At 40.6% G+C, this 17,137-nt stretch overlaps 1 protein-coding gene across 1 annotated transcript in view; it reads right to left on the bottom strand.

The window, feature by feature from the left end:
* LOC308412281 (protein shisa-8) overlaps window positions 1-17,137 on the bottom strand; it is a 135,651-nt gene that overhangs the window by 37,026 nt on the left and 81,488 nt on the right. The gene's annotated exons all lie outside the window — the stretch shown is intronic.

The following is a 17,137-nucleotide window of genomic DNA, read 5'->3' as shown; positions in this document are numbered from 1 at the left end:
GCAATTGTCATCTTGCGGGGGGTTTACAGGGTTCCATCTGTAAATGACTGCTGGTCAGCAAACCTGGGAAACCCACAGATAATTGGAACTATGGCACGAAACCGCTTCCAAGACATCATGCAACACCTACGCTTTGATGACAAGTCCACCCGCAGTGATCGAGCAAAGACTGATAAGTTCGCTGCAATTTCCAGTGTGTGGGGATCATTTGTCACCAACTGCATCACGTGCTACAACCCTGGTCTACATATCACCGTTGATGAACAGCTTTTCCCATCAAAGACTCGGTGCTGTTTCCTGCAGTATATTGCAAGTAAACCTGACAAGTTTGGGATCAAGTTTTGGGTGGCTTGCGACCTAAAATCCAAGTACATTTGGAATGTCTTCCCATATCTTGGCAAGGACCCCAATCGTCCCACTGGGGAGAGACTTTCTGAAAATGTAGTAATGAGGCTGATGGAACCATTCCTAGACAAGGGCAGAAATGTTACCACGGACAATTTTTTCACATCGCTTTCACTTGCGCAAAAACTTCTTAGACGGAAAACCACCATCCTCGGCACAGTCAACAAGATTCGCAGGAAAATTCCTCAATCCACTAGACAGACATCTAGACAGACACTCCCTCCAGAATTCCCAGGTAACAACCTAATTTACATATGAATGACTAGCCAATTTAGCTTCCACTTCGCTGAAGCTAAAGCCTAGCTAAAAGCCATTTGGCTGCTCTCCGGGTTTTAAAGGTAGAAAAGCCAAATGGCTGCTCTCCGGGAGTTTAAGTGTATATGTATATATATATAAAACGTGCTAACTGTAACACATTTAATTCCAATTTAAATGCCTCCTAAAAGATTCGATAGTGTCATCCAGCCTCAGTATGTGTTACTAGACCTCTCTGCACATGTCTTTTATTCTGTCTTCATCCTGTCTTCCTTCTCTCACCCCAACCAGTCGCAGCAGATGAGTTCTTCCTTCCCACTGTTGCCAAAGTACTTGCTCATAGAAGGGTCATGTGATTGTTGGATCTTTCTCTGTATGTGTTGTTGTGATTTGGCACTGTATTGAGCATTTTGCAGTAAATGCTTGTGAATTATGAAGTCCATTCAGTCAGTACAGATACACTCGGTGGGGGGAAAAAACAAAACAAAACATAAAGCCCAACAGAAGTTTTACATGCAGAATTCTGCAGATATAAAACATATTCACATAAAACAGACATGCAGAGCCAACGCAGGCAAATAAAACTGATAATTAACAGGATAGAGCATTTCAAGTTTTTAATCACATTTAATCCAGCTCCCAGTCAGCCTTTATTCAAAAGCACTCCAAACTAAAAGCTGAGCCCAGAAAAGTCTTCCTCGTGTCAGCTGGTGCTGCAACCATCCACTTCCAGACATACTCACAGCAACACTGCTTTCCAAACAGCAGTATAGTAGAAATTATATAAGAAATGGCTGAATGTATGAAAAATGTATGAATCAAAGAACAAATCATGGCAACCAAAACAACAGTAAATACGCAGTCACAGTTTGACTGGTAGGTTTGAGATTCACTTCCATTGATTAACTTTCAGTTAGCTGAATACTTGGACAAAGAGGTCAGATCACCGATACTTTCCTTCACTGGCTTCCAGTCAAATTCAGAATCCACTTTAAAATTCTAGTATTAACATATAAAGCTCTACATGTGCAGAAAAAAGCAATTAAAAAGATAGCAGGAATGAAAAAAGCTGGTGGAAGGTAAATGGGAACGATTGACAGGGAGAGGAAAGGAAAGATGAACAGATGGCAAACAGGATACAGGAAAGAGAACAGACGAGGGCTGCGAACGTCCCTCTTGGTTTGCAGCCTCTCTCCCAGACTGTTTTTCAGCTGGACAGAGCCATTAAATATCCCACTGAGATCGGGATTTGTCTTTTCAGCACCATGGACAGCATCATTATCCATACAGAACAAGACTCAATCTGACCCATCACTGCTTGGAAAGAACAGCACAGGGGGAACGACTCTGATTTAACTGAAGTCAAACTTCTCATCTTGTTTTAATTCACCCCCTCCTCCAAACACACCTTTTCATTTCCCTTTTCCCTTCATTTACTCATGAAAACAGTCCATATTTTCATTTTATGTAAATGTTATTAATTCAGTCTGGCTGGCTAACCTGTCAAGCAAAACATTAAAAGTTGTGCAGCAACAAAGGGTAAAACAGCTGAATATTAATTAAAAGCCTTTTATTAAAGCATTTATACTTTGCTTTTCTTTGCAGTTGCTGTGACAGTTTCTGGGCATGATAATTAGTGCGTGTATGCATGCAAGAGGGGGTATGTGTATTTCTTTTCCTCATTTTTTTTGGTTGCATTTGTGCGTTATGTAACAGTGAAACAAACAGTGTGAGTGAATCTCTTTATTCCATTATTTTTTATTCATTATCTACAAAGAAGCGCTTCAACTCAAGCGTCTGAAGTCCGACTACTCCCCCCAGCCCCTTCACGCCCAAAGTCACCATGACTCATTCTTGCTCTCCCTCACGCCTTCTCTCTCTCTCTCTAATTGTTCTTCAAGGAACAACAAAGAAAACCCCCTTGTCACCACTTCTTAACTTCAGAAGATTCAATTATTCAGAAGAGGTAATTGTACTGAACTGTTATCTAAAGCTAAGTCGCCTACCCACAGAAATTTACTGATGTTGTAGCCTTATTCTCTCATCTTATGTCTGCGTTTATAAAATGTGATTTATGCGTGTGCGCCAGTATAAGTGTGTTGCATAATCACCTGTAGCTTCTTCGGCAGAAATTAGGAGAGGTAGACAAACCCTTGTTATGCAACAGGGCTCACAATTTGGGTCTCATACACAGAGATTATTTCCCGGTTTTAGTCTTTTATGAAAAATATATTGCAGGACAGAGGTCGTTCAGCATCCTTCTGACTTTATGTTGATTAATGAAAGACAAATAATCGACAACCTAGCTCACTCCTTTGAACTTAAAGGCATACTTTAAGTATGACTCCCAAAATCAGGTCATCTTTGTCTCGAAAGTCAGACTGACTGTAAGTCTTTATAGGCAACCTTTTAGCATTTTAATAGTGCCCCAAAGAGCTTGAATGTAGCATGGCAGCTGTTGCCAGACTGGCTGGCCTCAGTATTTTGAAACTGCTGGGAATTTCCCACATAACCACAGGGCTACAGAGAATGGTCCAAAAAAGAGAAAATATCCACTGAGCAGCACTTTACTGTGCAAAAATGCCTTTTTGTTTTTGGGGTAATTGTAGATTGCTTTGACCTGATAGGAATTCAACAGTAGCTTTAATAGCCACTTGTTGCAACCAAGGTATGCTGAAGGTCATCTCTGAATGCACATGTTGAACCTTAAAGAAGATGTGCAGTAGCAGCAAAGGACCACACTGCTGCACCACTGCTGTCAGCTACCAACAGGAAATTGGAAAAATAAAAGGTTCAACTCAATAATATCAAGATTTAACTACTGAAGGGGCCAGTACAGGTCAAAGGTAATACTTATTACCACTGCAATGGTACATGAAGTGTACATACTACACTAACTAGTGTGGAGGACAAAGTGGCGACTGGGGAAAATCATCTATTTAACTGTAAATACAAAATCAAGACTTTATAAATCTTTAGAAACTCATATTCTAACTTCCTATCACTTCATTATCAGCAATTCCGCGCAGGACAAAGATGTTAAAGTCATGCAAGCTCACTGCTGCATGCTCCCAAACAAACTCCCAAACATGGCAACGGCTTCACTTTAAACTCAGGAATTTCTGAAGTATTGAAAGACTCATTATTGTTACACATGCTGTTCTTCTTGTTTAGCATCTTTCAATCTACTGTCAATAAAGTTGCACGATTGCCACATTGCAGCTACACTTCATGAGGTTGCCATAAACCAAAAAAAAGGCATACAGATTGCAATGCTTTCCTTTCTTTTTGTGCTTTCCTGTTACTTGTTTTTCCCCCCTTACTGCTTCCATGTACAGTGCTCCTCGGGGAGGATCCTTATAAGACCACCTGGGTTTCTCTCCTCTTCACCTCAGATGTGTTACTTTCAGCTGTTTTTATGTCCTATTTAGCACTGGCGTCCTCCTCATTGACCTGAGTTTGTAGTTCAGTTGCACCTTGGGGCTGAATCCTTGCATACCTGCTTGCAGGTCTAGTGTAAATTAGTTTTTTGTGTTTCTTTTTGATTAAAATAATATAAAGATCAACTCTATCATATATACATAGTATTTGATTTAACCTTCCTACCATAAGAGAACCTGAAAGCATCTTCAAGTTTTATTAGAGAAGGGATGTCAAACTCACTGTACATGCTGGGGCACATAACCCCCAGCATGTAAAATGCACCCAGTCCAGTCCCTTTCTTTCAGCATAAAGAAGTTTAACTACACATTTAAAAAAAGAAAAAGATGGCCAACAGTATTTCTTAGTTTTCTACATGATAAAGAAATGCTGCTGTAGAAAATGAAAGAAAAGTGTCAGCATGATTTAAAGAGTAAGAAATAAATGTGTGAAATTACAGAAAAATATCCTTTTTTAAAAAAATTGTAAACCCACAACGCATCTGTCCAGTGGGCCAGATTGGAGTCTTTGCCAGGCCAATTCTGGCCCCCAGACCTTATGTTTCACACCGCTTTATTAGAGTATCCTGCATCTGCACTTACAGAGTAATAACACAGAGGAGAGTGTCTCTGAACTCATAATTTTCCAGAAACACAAGTAACAAGAGCGCCAATGGCAATTTTGACTTAATTGGTAAATTGTTAAAAAGGATCTGCTTTGTAATTTACTGTTCTGTCATATTTTGTCCAGCAATATAAATCACAACCAATGCCAGCGTGGTTACGAGAGATTTAGTGCATTTCAACTTAATTGCTACAGCTAATGTTGTAGCATAAAAAGAGGGGAGGAAGAAAATTAATTAGGACATATAGTCTATAAATTGAATGTTTTTTTTACAAGCTTTATTCACCGTGGGGGAAGCACATCTATGAGTGATTTTAATGGTTTGGTTTGCTAGCTGCAGGCTGGAACTTGTTATTGTTATTACAGACATGCGTGACCAGTCTGGATTTAAAATGCAATGTTGAGGTTTGTGAGATTAATAAAAGAAAAAGAAGCATCATTAGTGACCACAGTAGGCTCATTTTAAATACTTATGAGATCATCAGGGTTGATTTAAAGAATGCTTTTCTTTTCTTGGTTATTTAGCATAATGAGCAACTATCAAGGTCAGTGAGAAGACTCATTGAAAGGTCCCGCGCATCACACGCGGACTTCATTATTTATGTATGCATCCAGACAGGAAGAAAGGGCATGGGCTATGCATATTAGTCTCTCTATGAAATATTACCGAACAGACCTTTGATGCAGCCAAAGGAAGGCAATAAAGAGATACACAGGAAAAGAGGGAGCGCTAAGAGAGAGCGAGAGCATGGAGAAGAGGGAGTAAAAGAAAGTGATATGATATTTAATAAGTTTGCTGCTCAGCTTAAATAAAAGAAAAAGTTAAAAATAACAACAACAAGAACATAAAAGAAAGCAGCGGGAAAATTCATACATTAGCTGACTTCAAAGGTGGGTTAAGAGCTAAAGACTGACGGGAGAGTCACACGCAGGTTTGATGAAAGAGCATGCACTGCACTTATATTTATACACGTGTGCCTGTAAGAGTTTGTGTGTATACAGTAGATTGTTGTCCATGCTGCAAGGCCATTATTACACAAGAGCTCAGTTCTCTCTGTCACTTTGATAACTTTGGCTACTGAAATGGGCACAATCTCTTGTTTGATCTAATTTGATATATAATGGTTGATGACAGAGATACACAAACGCGTGTGTCCATGTGTGCTTTTCTCTCAGCGTGTCTGTGGGTGAGCCTGTTACAGAGAGCTGAGTGAGCTCCTGTTTGTTCTGCTGCTCGTTTACTGGACGGCCATCAAATACGTTCATACACGTAAAGATTCGAGAACGCGCAGCCACACACACGAATGACTCCATGACCCAGTCATGCTCCGGCACACATTGCAAAAATACACACTTACACTGACATGTAGGGAAATTAACAACCAGACATTTTCTAATTTGCACGTCTAAGATATTTAGATTTAGACTGAATGTGAGTCTGACAGCAATAAAGCCAAAATATTCTGCGATTTAATGGAAATTGATGATAAAATCAGAGGAAAGAAAAGCAAAACTGTGCTCCCAAGCACAAGCTGTTGTTCTTTCCTGTGGTTAAAAATCACGTGACCCCTATCAGACTGACGATAGCAGCTTTGTAATGTAGAAAACGTGTGTTCAACGTGATAAAAGCCAATCCAGACACCTACCAAACAAGTAGTTGTTTTCCCTAATCTTAAGCAAATTGCAAACGAAAACTAAAGTAAACATCAAACTAGGTTTAGACTTTAGTCATTATGCAACAGTGTAATTGTGTTTGTGCCTCCTCTGCTCATCTCCTGTGCCCGAACACAGATTCGTTTTGCTCTTTGAAAGTGGGAACACTCCTGTGTCATTTTGGGAACACCTCCATGGGCGATTTCATTCGGCAGAAAAACAAAATGTCTTTGAGAAAAATGGAGACTTACCAGCTGATTGATCAGTTATTGACAAACAAACGACTATTCCATCCATTCTGATAACTGGTTAGCTGCTTCGGTTGCTTGTCAAAGAGCGTGTGGGCATATATGTGAGGATGTGTCTCATCCTGCTGGCTCTGCCTCCCCTCGGCTCCGTGGAGTGCTAGTGCTTCCTGACTAATTGTGGCAGGCCTGTAATGTGATTGTAGAGGCGATATGCCTTGCTACTCAGCCACATACTTCATCATGTTAATTCCCTTGTGTGTGCTTGTGCTTGATTGTGCATTTGCATTTGTGTCAAACCCAAGCCCTTTTCTCTGTGTGTGTGTGTATATGGACACATTTATATATACAGGTGCGTCTGAGGCCATTTGTTTGTGCGGCCGGGTCTCGTGTGTACTGTCTGTGTGTGTGCAGGAGTAGGAATGATCTCATCCATATTCTCCAGGCAGCAGCAGCAGCAGCGCTGAAATCACTCAGCTCACTGACTTCATGCAGCACCATAAAAACTCAGCAGCCAGCGTCGTCCTTCACTAAACAGCTCCCATTACAACACTCGGCAAGGAGTGACTGTTTAAGAATATTAAATGCAAACCTTTAGTGGGGAAAAAACACTCATCCAGCCTCTTAAAATTACACCCAAGTCAGTAACAAAAGGGTGGAAAATGCTGCGCATTTTTCTTCTCTGCATACACTCTTCTCTCTTCACTGCTAAATCACATGAATCTCTTCTTAAATCTTCCACACAGGCAGCCATTAGAGGGAAGCCATGTAACCAGCATTTACCCTGATTCTGATACACGTTTCACTTTTATTTACTCTTAGGAAGGCAGGACACCTGAAGCAGCAGTTTCTGCAAGCATATAACGTATAACGCATGTATTTGACAGCTAGTAAGGAGTGATGAAGCTTCTGTAATCCCTATATATTTTGTGGATAGGCGCTAATATGTATCTTCCCCGGGCAGCTTGTATCCTCGGATGGGGACGTGGACTGATGGAAGTAAGGGTGAATAATGACTCTAGCACAGATCCAAAAACCTCAAACATGAGAAACAGATTCTATCTCCTCTTTTCGTTTTAACTCTCAAGGTGACACTTATCCTGTTTAATGTAAATGCAGCAGTAAAAGAAACTTAACATCAGATCTGTGCTAACCATGTTAATGACAGCTATTCATTTAAATCTTGATATAGCCACAGACTGCTTCAGTCTAAATATCACCGAGTGGCATCTTAGTTGAGTTGGGTGTGGACTTGGAGACACAGTGATCTCTCCTCTGTTACAAAACAGTAAATTCAATTTTAGTTAATTTTTTTTTATATCACGCCAAATCACAACAACAGTCGTCTCGAGGTTGTTTATATTGTAATGTAAAGACAATGAATAAATCCAGAGAAAATCCCAACAATCAGACGACCCTCTATGAGCAAGCACTTGGTAACAGTGGGAAGGAAAAACTTCCTTTTAACAGGAAACACCCCAGAACAGGAACTAGGCTGAGGGAGAGGTCATCATTTGCCATGACTGAACTTAGGGGAGGGAGACAGGGCAAAAGAGACACTGTGTAAGAGAGCCAGAGATTAATAATAACTAAAACAGGTAAAAGGGATTTTATTTGGGGTGCTCAAAGCATTTCCAAACATACTTAAAGCATCTGTTCATCTTCTCTTCCAGTACCAGTAACCAGCACACTATCGTGCCAGCTAATAATAATAAAAAGCACATTTTTTTGCCAGGAGTTGGCTGAGCAGAGCTCCCTGTTACGACTTCACAGGCTACAGGCTACAGGCTAGCTCAAAGACCTGGCTAACTAGCTAAACAGCTACTCTGTTACCCTCTGTCTTTCCTCTATATGACTGTTGGTGTAACTACACTACTGGTTCCACTATTGTGACTAGTTCAGAAAGACATTTCTCTCAACCAAGAGATAACCAGGCTTTACTGCTGCTGGTAGGAGAATCATTTTTGCTTTTTTCAACAAGCAGGAAATGAAAGCGGTATCCATTCCCCAACTAACTTTTAGACAGAAACCAATGAGACACATTTCTCCTAAGGTCAGACCATTTATTTAAAAGTGTCTGCAGTAATAATGAGCCTTCTTTCATAATTTGAACAAAGCAATTATTTAATTAGCCTCACTCATTATTTAATCGCTGGTTGACAGCATCACACGATGTGCTTTTTAGTTTGTTTGAATGAAGTCGTGTTAATTTGAGATGCCGTTTTTAATGCGACACCAATACTTCAAAATGGGTATTTGTAGTGCTCAGGCCAGTTTCCAGAGATTTCTCCAAACTTGAACACGTGTTTATTTGCCTCTGCGATATTAAACTAAATTCAATAATATATTGTTGTTTTGTCCACTCAGACATATATAGATATTATACATATACAGACACTAGATTTTTGATGTAATATGTCACATTACGGTAAAATAACAAATGTTCGACATGTGGCTGAGGAGGCAGATGGCGAGAAAATGTTTGAAACATGCCTGAGCTCCTCTTTTACTCGTCGGCCATACAGACTGCTTTAGAAGCAAGGCGAACAAACATGCTTCCCGCTTGGTCACACTGACTGCCTGTGAGGACTGCATACAAATGCACAACATGCAGAAGCTATATATGTACACACACATTTATATGGTCCGACATTCACACAGAGACACACACACTAAGCCACTCCTTCCTCTCTCCCTTTGTCTTGTTGGATCAGCTACTCTGTGTTTCCTAAAGCATGAATCTCTTGCCAGTGTGCTCACCCACCATGTCTAACAGTGATTGATGCTCCACAGACGCACCCCCAGACAGACTCTGTACATTTGGGTGAGTCTGAGTGCATGCTTGTGTTTGACCTTCAGGTCCCCCTTCATCCCAGTATTACCACCAACACCTCCGTCTCCCAACCTCCCTATTTGTGTCTCTTTCTTGGTATGCTCTGACCAACACCCAGTTAACACGGTGCAATGGGTTGGTGCAGCAAAGGCCACCTGGGAGGGAGTTGGTGTTGTCGTGTTGGGGATGGATGTAGAAGGTTATTAGTGTGTTCTGCACTGACTGTTAATTGGCTAGGGTTGGGATTTAACTATACAATGGGAAGTATAGAGAGGCCTGAGGGAAAGAAAGAGAGAAAGACTGCGATTTATCCTGGGATAGAGGTGTGACAGCAAAGAGATAGAAAGATAAAGAGAGAGTAGCACCACATAAAGAGAAACAGAGGGAGCAGATGGCTTCGAATGAGGAACGGATGACATGAGGGTGACAAAAGAACAGGAAACGACATCACTGCATCCAGATGCTGTCTTGTCTTGCAGTGAAGCAGTCTGTCGTCGTTTTAATGTTCTTCTCATGTTTTCAATATTGCCACATTGTCCTTAAGTCCTCGTATCACGTTATAAAGATGAAAATCAACCCATGTATTACATATCCTTAAAATGTTTAGAAAATGATCACATTTAAAATCAGTAATTTTAATCCTGTTATTTACTAATCTGCCAATGTTGGCCGCCAGTTCCTCATCCTGCATATTCCTCCTCCTCCACTCTATCTATTTCTACTCTCCCTCCTTTTTTGCCCCCAAGGCAGTGATTTGTGGATTCTGTCATACTCTGGCAGCTGGATCCTTTTTTTGTCCCCCTAAGAGAGGGGAGAAGGAGACCGAGGCAGAGATAAGGAAAGAGAAAGAGAGAGGGTATAAAAGGGACTTAAAGGGTCTGAATAATTACACATCCCCTCTGTCCATGTGCTGTCATCCTTTAGGTAGTGTGAAATGTAGGCCACCATACTAAAAATAATACAAAGTGTTGAGAAGATTTGCTCTCACTTTTATGAATGACTTTGCAATTGTTAAAAAGATCGGCTATTCTTTTCTATGAAACCATGGTCATATTCAAGGAACGCTTCAATCCTTTTATGATTCCAGTGTTTAATTGAAATACTTTTTCAAATGCGATTGACGGTTTGAATCCTGGAGGGTCAATTTGGCAGGTCGTGCTGATCTTGCAAATGCAAAATTGAAATCGAGATTGCCAGTTACAGTTTGTCAAGTGTTTGCCCACTCCCCCAAATTAGGAAAAAATGGAAAAAGGACTTTTTCATCAAAGACATTTTGATACATCAGAAAAATCTTTTCCATTATAACATTATACGTTAGTAGGCAGGGATAAAGCACTTGGATTCCATTTAGCAAGACTTGTTTCTAGAAGGACTTTGAGAGAGGGCATATTCTCTCTGCTTAGGTCACAGTGTGGTCAATATTTCCAGTCACACAGGCCTATACACCTTCTGGCACCAAAGGGGAAAAAAAGGGTATTCCCAGTCGATTCCCAGATTGGTTGGTGAGTGGCTGATAGCAGCTGCTTTGAAATCAATTGCTAAAGCCTCAGACAAACAGGGCTAGAAAACCCAAGGACAGTCACTGTTTGCTAAAGCAAAATTTGTATTCACCTACAGTTTGGCAAAAAAAATCTAATTGCTAGCAGATTGCCACAAGCACCCATAGTTGGCATGGGGCACATGGACATGTTTCTGAACAGCTACTCTCAGAGGAGTAGGAAAATGGAAAAGTGCAATGCAAACTGCTAACACAGACAGTTCGCAGTACTGTTTTAGCAGCTGCAACTTGTCGAGTACAAGTTGCAGCTGTTGAAATGTGTTGATTGCAGTGCTGAGACAAACATTCTCTGGTTTGTGTTGCACTTTTTCAGTTTCACTGCCACTTGTAATGTGTTTGCAGACAAGTTGGCGTCTTCCATGCAAATTTAGGGGTGACCGTAGCAATCTGCTAGCAGCTAAAGCAATAAAAACAAGGTTTATGGCGTGACAATCTTTGCAAATGATTTCCAACAATATCTGCAAACTAGAGCTGGGCGATAGAACGATAACGATATGTATCGCGATATAACTTTTACTCGATAGAGAAATTAAGCTATCGCGATAGACCTCGCCGCTCTTGTCCTCTTAAAAAAAAAAAAAAAAAAAAAAAAAGGTCAGCCAATCCAAATTAAGTAGCGCAGAGCCGAACCAATCACAGCCGCAGTGTCACGTCGCGTGACTTGTTACGTACAGCACAAGTGCCAAGCCGCACGTGTGTTTGTTTGGGAAGCAGCCAGCGGGTAATGGAGCCAGCGCGTAATGGAGGAAATGAGTGTGCCGACTAGAAAAATCAACCGAGCGTGACCGAAGAGAAAACAGATGATGGTTCCAATGCCGGAGAGATTGTCGAACGGAAGAGCCATAGAAGTTCCGTAGTGTGAAGGTATTTCGGCTATTTCAAGTCTGACAAAAAACAGAGTAGCGTGCACTGTAAATTGTGCCGAAAGCAAGTCTGGAAATACAATAAACTGGTGCATGCGTCACACTGTGCGCCACGTTATTGTTTCGGTGAAATGAATTTCTACAATACTGTTAATTGTACTCTCTGCAGTGTTTAAATGCTTACATATACACACAGTTACTGTCCGTCCACACATACGACTCGGTTCTGCTTCTATGCCCCAGCTTTGTTTACTTTTTCCCACCGAGGCTTCTAGACTTCTGATTGGCCAATATTTCTGCACGGTTAGGAATCTAGCGCCACCTGCTGCTTTGGCATGTTCATAGCAGCGTTTTCCTTCATTTCTGCCTTTATGTGTGGACGGGATTATTTTTTAAAACGAAAACGGAAAATCTCCGTTTTCAAAAATACCCGTGTACGTGTGGACGTAGCCTCAGTCTCTGACTGGAAGCGCTAATTCGTCATTCGGCTTTTGTCAGACTAAAGTAACTGTTAAAACTGTTTGAAAAGCTAAGCTATACAAGAAGGAGAGATGGAGAATTTCCTTTTAGTTCTCAGTTTATTTGATATTGACAAAAGTTAGTAAATTTTGTCTGTTCTTCTGTAAAACAAACTAAGATTTATTTTTAAAATTAATATTTTGTTTCTAAGTGAAATTGACAATTTAGTAGTCTGTTTCGTTTGTTCTATTTTGAAACTTAAACGCTTTAGCGGCTGCCTTTTGTGTAGTTTGCAATATTTGCCTTTATTTATCTGAAAAAGTCTCATGTTCCTTAAGTACATCTACCCTGTTGAACTTATTATGGGAAATAAATATTTAAATAAAAACAAGCTGCTGATTATTTCACATTTTACTTGTGAGCAACGGCACATTTAAATCTTACAAATATAGTTATTTGGCTTATATCGTGATAGATATCGTTATCGCCTGAAATGAAAAAAACATATCGTGATATGAAAAAATCTCATATCGCCCAGCTCTACTGCAAACCCATGGCAAACTAGGTAGGGAATATGCATTTTTCACTTCGAATGTCCAATATGGTAATCTGTCCATGACATCACATGAGAAATTGCTACAGGTAAAATCAATTAGCACTAAAATAGCAACTAAGGATGGGAACTATTAAAACTACTGAAATTATTAAACCTAGCTTAAACATTAGCTTGCTATGCCACATGTTTATTTTAGCACCTACAGCCTAGTTAGCTGTGAGAATGTTAGCTATGTTTTAGCAAGCTACAACAACACAAGCTGAATCCTGTCAAAATACTTTAGCGTAGACTTCAGAATTACAGCAGGCAAACACTTACTGTTAGCAGAATGCAAGGTAGTGTGAATGGCCCTGGCATTAGAGGATTTTTAAAACACTTTCTGAAAAAAAGTTAATGAACACTTCAGATGATGTGCTAAAATGTCTACTATAAAAAGATTCTCCTTGTGACCTGTCATCCTGTCAGGTTATATCTAAAGGTGAGTAAATGCCAGCTCTCTTAATTAGTAATTAACCTTATCCTGTCTTTACACCAGTTAAAATTACAGATGCATCTAATTAGACCTCTTAGTACTTGTTTATACTGAAAGGAGTTTCCTAAAAATCCCGTGCAAAGGTCAGTTCAGTTTGGGTTAGAGGGCAAATCGGACAATCACACCCACATAAGGGTGTGCAGAGCCTTTAAGCATCACTGTTAAACACTTACTAATGTAATGTAATTTTACTGCCTTTCATCAATGTCATATCCAATTCATCCATCCATTCGCTTATCCTTTTCAGGGTAGCGGGGGGTACTGGAGCCTATCCCAGCTGTCATAGGGCGAGAGGCGGCGTACACTCTTGACAGGTCGCCAGTCTGTCGCAGGGTTAACACACAGAGACAGACAACCATTTGCGCTCACATTCACACCTATGGGCAATTTGGATTAATCAATTAACCTATCCCCATAAGCTGTATGTCTTTGGATGGTGGGAGGAAGCCGGAGTACCTGCAGGGAACCCACGCAAACACGGGGAGAACATGCAAACTCCACACAGAGTCAGAGTCAGTCTTGCTGTGCGGCAACAGTGCTAACCACCGTGACACCGTGCTGCCTATCCAGTTCATTTAAAGGGATAAAGTAAACCTCTTTACAGCAGACATTATGGTTCTCATCACAGAAAAAAAAGAACTGGTGTAATTTATAGCAATAATGACGGCTGTGTCCCACTCACTCAATAGATGCAGTGCGTACATAACATAAAATGGTCATCTAACTTCCAGCTTCCATGTCGATCCACACTGACACCTTCGACCCAAGAGTTTCTAACACATCGACTGTAACTGCAGTAGCTTTACTAGCATTTTGCTCATTTTTATTCTCCAGCCACTCCTGCGATATGCACAAACTGTGTGGTCAGAGATCAACTCCACTGGAACAAGCAGAGGTCAAGTTTTCCACACTGTACGTTTCCAACTGTACCTTCATGGACTTTCTCCACTGGTCTAAGATTAGATGTTGGACTATTTCCGAGTTCCTTTTCTGTGCATATCTTTCCATTTTAAATTTAACATGAAACATATGTTTAAAAAACAAAACAAAAAACAGACTCTATAAGGAAGAATCGTGACTTCATATGCCAAGGTCAGGAGTTTGACATTTGTAACATGTGATTCAGCCTGTTATTGATGGAGACGGGCTGGGTGAAGTGTACCACCTCAGGGTACATTATAAAACACACTCACAGAGGGCCACATAGCTGCACTAAGCTTAGTGTTTTTGACTGGATTCATAGATATTAAAGATATTATCTAATGTTACTACAACCATACTTTCTCCTCCATGGCTCCTAACCACCACTAACCACTTGTCCAAGATAACCAACGAGAAAGGAAAATTAAAGATGACATTAATGCCGTATGATTTTATAATTTTGCCCACATGCTACATGCAACATTGCTTGAGCATGACTTGCATCCTGACACTTTATATAGCGCACTCTCATGTAGTCAAACAAGTCAGCGGCTTTTACAATGCTTGACATTTCTCTCACTCTGCAACCAGTGCATGTGAGCTGTCCAGTGACATTTCACACAGCAGTTGGAGGGACGGACATGGTGACAGATAGTAGAATCAAATAAATGAAAGCAGAAATGGACAGGTCTAAAGTAGTTTTACTGCCACACATAAACACTTGTTTCCTCGTAACTGCAGCCTTATCCATCTCTCCTCTTTTAAGTCTCACTCCCTGGGCCCCATCATGTTTCTCACCTCATTGTCACCCTATTGCCTCCAACTGTCACACACAGATGCACACACTCATGTCATCTGCACCCACAGATACACACCATGTTGCTATTTTACACGCTCTCTTCCATATGTTTTTTTATTTTCAGGTTCCTTGTGACCACTCCTTTACTCGCTGCTTCCACGTTGTTGTTTTTTACCTCGCCCTTCTTCCCTTCCATCTCTCTCCTTTAAGATGGTAACGACTGAGATGCCAAGCAAATGACAGGCTGTGATTGGAAATCCTGTTTAGCAGAGAGTGTTGTCTCCTCCTCGCTTTCGCACCCCTTTTCTCTCCGCCTCTCTTTTTCCCACTTTCTCTGCCCCCCCTCAAGCATCAGCTCATGCACAGCAGCCAACGCTGGCCTCTGTCTGATCCCCCATAATGCACTCTGATGGCTGTGTCAGTGCTCAGCCTGATGTCAGAGAAGCCTCTCTCTCAGAGCAACAAGCTAAGATCAATTGTGAGGTGTCACCAGGGAACCGTTTCCTCTGTTGGTCTTTCTGCTTTCTCTGCCTGTCCGATTATCTCATTCTCTCACTATTCCTCGCCGTCATTGTTCTTTCTGTCTATATCTGTGTTATCTTTCTGTCACTTTTAACAACCTTCTCAACCCCACACTGTGCCTTCTCTTGCTATCTTGTCATCTGCTCTTCTGTGATTTATTTATTGTCTTTTTCTTTTTGCTTCCCACTCTTTCCCGGCACACACTCCCAAGCAGGAGCGCCTCAGTGCACATTAAATATCCACTGCGGTTTTCTTCTGTGTGACTGCATTGGGTTAGTGCAGATTGTTCGCTTCTATTTTACAAAAAGGGGAGAAAAAGCTCCAAAATACTCTCGATATTGGGGAAGTGGTAATTTCTTTGCTGGAGTGAAGCACTTCTAAAAATTGATTTTGTGTCCATGGAAAGGCCAAGCTGATGTGAACAAAAATCTTTTGACAGCCGATGACAAAAGCAATGCTGTTAAAAAGAGTGCAGATATAAATATTTGGCAATGTAGTAAGTCGATATTCTAAAATCTTACCATATTTGCATGTCTATGCATACAGAAAGAGACCAGAACAAGTAAACAAAATTCAAGTGAGATCAGCAATAGATGAACAAATCCCACAACACACCAGTTTGGATTGAACTGTGAGACATGCAGTAATTTCACTGGTTATGAATGGTTTACTATTTAACTTAATATAATATATATTCAGAAAATATATGACATGCTAATAGAACAGAGTAAGTCATGTTTTAAGACTTTGAAAGAGTACTTCCATCTCTACTGCATGTGTTAATGCAAATGTTAGCAAAATGCTGGGTTGATAGGTGACAGATGGACATGGTATACAGAGCCTCCACTGTAGACACTCACTGTTGTACCTCTCTTCTGACCTTCTCTGTACACAGACCTGTTGCCACAGATTTTCAGTGAAGTTCGTGTGTAATTTAGCATCCCTCAGCCTTTGCTCCTTACTCTTCTTAAATAAATGCTTCGTGACAGCCACCCTTCCACTGATACTAGTTCTGATAAGGCTTCAGTAAACAGAAGATGAATCAGCCGAAGGGCCAGATACATCTCTAAAGTCGAGTGTTAGGGGAAAAAAGCCATCAAAGACCTATCTTAAAGATGTGTCTTTCAGATATTGTTCATCTGAAAGGCAGATCCTTCTTTTGTCCTCCACTTTTCCATTTTCCTCAAATTTTTTCAGCACACACTGCACACCAAGGCTAAATTTCAGCTAACAGCTGTTTTTGAATTAGCTTGTTGGTGCAAAAATACAATTTTATGCCTGTGAAATTATATATAGATGTTCCTGGCATGATCACTCTTTGCATTTTGCTGTCATGTTCCTCTTCTTGTGCAATAAAAATTAAAGTACTGTTCATACCTGATCAAAGTAAGCTAGTAGTAGTGCAAGTGGGCAGAAAAACTTGCACTATCCATATCCATTTCTCTATATATGATTACTCTGTGACTCTATGATTGATCTTATTGTATTGCAT

The sequence above is a fragment of the Rhamphochromis sp. 'chilingali' genome (assembly GCF_963969265.1).
Source record: "Rhamphochromis sp. 'chilingali' genome assembly, chromosome: 15".
NCBI lineage: Eukaryota > Metazoa > Chordata > Actinopteri > Cichliformes > Cichlidae > Rhamphochromis > Rhamphochromis sp. 'chilingali'.
The sequence above is the reverse complement of the archived record's forward strand: the minus strand, read 5'-3'. Positions and strand labels throughout refer to the sequence as shown.